This window comes from Phacochoerus africanus, chromosome 2 (genome assembly GCF_016906955.1).
Source record: "Phacochoerus africanus isolate WHEZ1 chromosome 2, ROS_Pafr_v1, whole genome shotgun sequence".
In the NCBI taxonomy this organism is placed as follows: Eukaryota; Metazoa; Chordata; class Mammalia; order Artiodactyla; family Suidae; genus Phacochoerus; species Phacochoerus africanus.
Window position 1 is genome coordinate 278,876,719 of NC_062545.1, and position 5,871 is coordinate 278,882,589.

At 54.3% G+C, this 5,871-nt stretch overlaps 1 long non-coding RNA gene across 1 annotated transcript; it reads right to left on the reverse strand.

Annotated features, from left to right (window-relative positions):
- Window positions 1–1,843: 1,843 nt before the first annotated feature.
- On the reverse strand, window positions 1,844–5,550 carry LOC125121427 (uncharacterized). The gene is made up of 2 exons (XR_007133462.1): window positions 5,390–5,550; window positions 1,844–2,021 (listed from the first exon to the last, which is right to left on the reverse strand). It is a non-coding gene; the product is annotated as an uncharacterized LOC125121427 (long non-coding RNA).
- Window positions 5,551–5,871: the final 321 nt, after the last annotated feature.

Here is a 5,871-nt window from a genome sequence, read left to right on the forward strand (position 1 = left end):
GGAGGCCCCAGGCAGGCTGCCATGTTGGCGGGGGAGGGCTCCCATAACGTGGAGGGGGTCACCGCTCAGTCCCCAAAGGGAGAGGACTGGGGTTGCTAGGACAGACCAGAGGCCTGGATTTTTTAGCTCCAGCCCAGGAGAGAGAGGGAAGGGGCAGCTCATTCAGGCACCCCCCCCCCACCTCCCCGCCCCAGTGCCAGGCTCATCCTGCTGCCCTGCAGAGGGAGAAGCCCACCTGTCCTGCCCTTCCGCTCAGGAGCCCAGAGCCCCCAGACTCCTCCCACCCCCGGCTTCCCCACCCCACCCCTGCCCCTCCTCCGGGCGGGATCCGGATGCTCTGCTCCCACCTGCAGGATGGAGCGCAAGGTGGTGTCTGGCTCTCACCAGACTCACCCCTGCATCCCCTGCCCCCCAGCCTCCTCCCCCCACCCAGTGATTAATAGATGCCCTGCAAACCACTCAGGGAGGCCTGGCCCTGCCCTCACACTCGGGACCGGCACTTGGGGCTCATGCCAGCCCTGCGAACCAGTCTCCAGCCTCGACGAAGAGAACCCTTCCTCTCGCACCCCCTTGCACCCCCTCCCACTCCCTCGCACCCCGCACCTGCCGGCCCTGGTCTCTCCCCCAAGCTCCTGGCGCCTCCTGCTGGGCCAAGTAGAGGCTTGCGGGGCTCCACCTACTCAAGCATTGAAGCCCAGGTGGGAACTTTGATGGGGAGGGGCTCAGGAGGAGAGGGGGTTCAGAGGTGGAGGGGCTCAGATGTGGAGGGTCCCGTGAGACCTTGGGTGGCCTGAGGAGGGGTGGCTCGGGAACACGCACAGGCGCGCGCGCACACACACACACCACGGCGGTTCCTGGGGACGCACTGCCCCCCTGTGGCAGCAGGTGGCACTGCATGGAACCCATTCAACCACCCCGTCGCCAAGGTTCCCCGCGGGGAGGCTGGAATCTGTGCGGGGACCTGGAGACCTGAGTGAGGGCAGAACATGGCGAGCCAGGGACCCCTTGCTCAGGCTCCGAGTCCCCAAGGATAGTCTGGGTCTGGTACTTGGAGCTCAGGTTTCCAAACCTAGCAGTCCCACGCCCCCACCCCTTACCCCCCACCTCCGTGCAGGAGGCTCCCGCAAGAGAGCCATAGCCTGGTCCTAAGGCCCAGACCCGCCCTTCCTGGGGACCCAGGCTGGACACGGGCAGAGCAGCCGGGCCCTGCTGAGGGCTGCGGAACAGAGATTAAACCCCAAAGAAGTGAAAGAAACAATAAAACAAGAGCAGATAGAGATGAGCTAGAAAACAGGTGAACAGTAGAGGAAACGGGTGAAACCTAAAGCTGGTTATTCGAAAAGGTTAAACTTTTTATCCAATATATGGATAAATTTCCAGCTGGTCTGATCAAGAAAAATAAAAAGAGTTCCCATTGTGGCTCAGGGGGTTAAGAACTTGACATAGCGTCCGTGAGGATGCAGCTTCAATCCCTGGCCTCGCTCAGTGGGTTAAGGCTCCGGTGTTGCCCCAAGCTCTGGTGTGCCTCGCAGATGCGGCTCAGATCTGGCGTGGCTGTGGCTGTGGTGTAGGCCGGCAGCGGCAGCTCTGACTCAACTCCTAGCCCGGGAATTTTCATGGGCCTCAGGTGCGACTGCAAAAAAAAAAAAAAAAAAAAGGGAAAGGAAAGGAAGAGACGAGTGATTACTATCAGGAGTCAGAGAGAATGTGTCCCCTTGTATCCAGAGACATTACAAGAAGGATATTTCCGCGTTATTCATTGATGACCAAAAATTGGGCAACTTAGATGAAATGGAAAAATTCCTTGAAGGACAGAAATGATCAGAGTAGGCTCAAGAAGAAATACATCGTCAGAATAGCGCTGTGTCTATTCAAGAAACTCCCTTTACAATTTAAATTTCGCCGCACAGAGTGTTCCCGGCCCACGTGGCTTTGGTGGATCCAAGCAAACGTTCGGGAAAGAAACGTCCGTTCTACACGGTGTCTTCCAGAAAACGAGATTTTCTGAGGCCACCTTTTTCCTGAGACCAAAATCAGACAAGACATCACAAGAAAATTTTAGACCCAGATCCCATATAAACAAGGACACAAACATCTATTAACAAGATTAGGAAGTCAAATCAGGTGACCTGTAAAGCGAACACACCGGGACCCCCAGCCAGCGCGTCCCAGGAAGGCAAGGCTGGTTCGCTCTGAGATCCACCAGCAAGGAAGTTCGCTGGCCGCCCAGCAGGTTTCGGATCCAGCACTGCCACAGCTCTGGCTCAGGCTGCAGCTCTGGCGCTGGCTTGATCCCTGGCCTGGGAACGTCCACGTGCTGCGGGTGCAGCAGATAAAACAAAATAAAACACATCGACCGACTGTAGCACATGAGCCGAAGAGACGAGTTTCCTACGGTCACCTCACTAGATGCGGCAGAGGCATCTGACGAAATTCAACCCTATTCATGACAAGAGCGCCCGGCACACCAGGAAGGGGATGGAACTTACCTTGATAAGAGCGTCTCTACAAAACCTGAACCTGCGGGGAACGTCACACTTAATGATGAAAAGCTTTTTTTTTTTTTGGTCTTTTTTTTTTTTTGTCATTTCTTGGGCCGCTCCCGCGGCATATGGAGGTTCCCAGGCTAGGGGTCGAAACGGAGCTGTAGCCACCGGCCTACGCCAGAGCCACAGCCACGCGGGATCCGAGCCGCATCTGCGACCCACAGCACAGCTCGCGGCAACGCCGGATCCTTAACCCACGGAGCAAGGGCAGGGATCGAACCGGCAACCTCATGGTTCCTCATCGGATTTGTTCACCACTGCGCCACGACGGGAACTCCTCAGTGATGAAAAACGTAACGCTGCCCCCATGTCGGGAGAAGGCCAGCATGTCCACTCTCACGGCACCGACCTAACCTGGTCCTGGGGCTCCTGGCCAGGGCAGGGGGGCAGGAAGGCGGGAAAAGAAAGAGAAGGCGTACGGGGCTAAGAGGAAGCGCCCCCTGGTGGCACAGCAGGTCAAGCAGCCAGCGTTGTCACCGCCGAGGCGCAGGTCCCATCCCTGGCCCGGAAACGGCCCCATGCCGAGGGTGCCAGCGAAAAAGTTAAAAGCAGGAGGAAGACGTAATCCTGTGGGTAGGAAATCCTCTTAAAATCACACGAGAAGCCACTAGAACGAATAAGTTTAGCAAAGTTGAGGGACAAAGGGTCCATTTAGAAAGATCAACTACCTTTTTTCCTGCTTTTTTAGGGCCGCAGCTGTGGCCTGCGGAAGTTCCTAGGCTAGGGGTCGAACGGGAGCTGCAGCTGTGGGTCTACACCACAGCCACACCGCGGCTTGTGGCAATGCCAAATCTTTAACCCACAGAGTGAAGCCAGGGGTAGAACCCGCATCCTCGTGGACACTAGTTCTCAACCCACTGAACCACAATGGGAACTCCAAGAAAAATCGACTGCATTTCTGTATATGAGTAGGGAAGCACTGGAAAATGCCATAAAAAAATTTGCAACAGGAGTTCCCATCGTGGCGCAGTGGTTAACAAATCCGACTAGGAACCGTGAGGTTGAGGGTTCCATCCCTGCCCTCGCTCCGTGGGTTAAGGATCCGGCGTTGCCGCGAGCTGTGCTGTGGGTCGCAGATGCGGCTCGGATCCCGCGTTGCTCTGGCTGTGGCGTAGGCCCAGAGCTGCAGCTCCGATTAGACCCCTGGCCTGGGAACCTCCATATGCTGCGGGACCGGACCTAGAAAAAAGGCAAAGAGACAAAAAAAAAAGAAAGAAAAAAAGAAAGAAAAGAAAAATTTACAATAGAATACAAAACATCAAATCCTCAAAATAGTGAATCAAATGGTAAGGAATCAAAATAATGAAAAAATACAGAAGGCTTTTGAATAAAGACCTGGCAAGCTTTGCTGAGACGCTAGATACCTGGAGAGAGGACCTGTATTTATGGACCAGAAAATTCAGTATTTCTAAGGCTGTCATTCTCTCCAAAATAATACAGAGGGCAGAGGTTCACTGCAAATTCTATCAAAATTCCAGGAGGTTCTGGAAAATTTTTTGACAAGAGGATTCTCATTGGAATTGCGAAGGATTTGGACCTCAAGAGAATTTTTAAAAAGTAGACAAAATTTGAAGGACCAACACTTGAACGTCTTACCATGGAGCCCCAGTGATTACAAAGGGCAGAGTTCCCATGGTGGCTCAGCGACAACAAACCCCCACTAGCATCCATGAGGATGTGGGTTCGATCTGTGGCCTCGCTCCGTGGGTTAAGGATCCGGCGTTGCCGCGAGCTGGGGTGTAGGTTGCAGATGCGGCTCGGATCCTGAGTTGCTCTGGCTGCGGTGTAGGCCGGTGGCTACAGCTCCGATTCGACCCCTAGCCTGGGAACCTCCATGTGCCGCAGGTGCGGCCCTAAAAAGCAAAAAAATAAGTAAGTAAAACTAAAAATAAATGAGAAAATGCAGCACTGGCAGAAGCATAGAAAAATGGGTTAATGGAAAACAGAACAGGGATCCAGAAACTGACCCCAAACGTGTGGGCAAATGATTTTTGTACAAGCTACCAAGTCCACTCAATAGGGAAAGAAAATCTCTTTAATAGATGGAGCTGGAAAAACTGGATATGCAGAGGGAAAAGAAATTGAACCTTGGCGTTCCCGTCCAAGTGGTTAACGAATCCGACCAGGAACCATGAGGTTGTGTGTTCGATCCCTGGCCTCGCTCCGTGGGTTAAGCATCTGGCATTGCTATGAGCTGTGCTGTAGGTCACAGACCTGGCTCGGAACCTCCATATGCCTCGGGTGAGGCTCTAAAAAGAAAAGAAAAAGAAAGAGGGAGAAGAAAAAGAAATCATAATTTTCTTCTCATCAGAAGGCATCATCGGAGTTCCCGCTGTGGCTCGGCGGTAACGAACCCAGCTAGTATCCATGAGGAGGCAGGTTCAATCCCCAGCCCCACTCGGTGGGTTGAGGGTCTGGCGTGGCTCTGGCTGTGGCCCAGGCTGGCGGCCGCAGCTCCCACTTGGCCCTTAGCCTGGAAGCTTCCACTTTGCTCTACACCTGAAACTAACACAGCGTTGTAAACCAGCTAGATCTCAACTTTTTTGCTTTTTGTCTTTTGTTGTTGTTGTTCTTTTTGCCTTTTCTAGGGCTGCGCCTGCGGCATATGCACGTTCCCAGGCTAGGGATCGAATCAGAGCTACACCACAGCCACAGCAACGCGGGATCCGAGCGGCGTCTGCGACCTACACCCCAGCTCACGGCAACGCCGGATCCTTAACCCACGGAGCAAGGCCAGGGATCGAACCCTCAACCTCATGGTTCCTAGTCGGATTCGTTCACCACTGCGCCATGATGGGGACTCCGTTTTTTGTCTTTTTTTAATTGAAGTACAGTTGACTTACCATGTGGTGCCCCTTGCTGCTGTACAGCCAGTTGACCCAGTCGTACACACGGATACACTCTGTTTCTCATATCACCGTCCATCGTGGTCTTTTAAAGCGACTGGGCACCGCTCCCTGTGCTGGGCAGCAGGACCTCTTTGCTGTTCATTCTAAACGTCGCAGTTTGCATCGACCAGCCCCACGTGCCCAGTTCCTCCCACACCCTCCCCTTCCCTGTTTCAGTTTTTTTCTGAAAAGACACCATTACGAAAATGATCAGGGGAGCTCCCACCTTGGCACAGCGGAAATGAATCCGGCTGGGAACCATGAGGGTGCAGGTTGGATCCCTGGCCTGGCTCCGTGGGCGAAGGGTCCGGTGTTGCCGTGAGCTGTGGTGTGGGTCACAGACGCAGCTCGGATCCTGAGTTGCTGTGGCTCTGGCGTCGGCCGGCAGCTGTAGCTCTCATTAGACCCCTGGCCTGGGAACCTCCATGTGCCTTGCG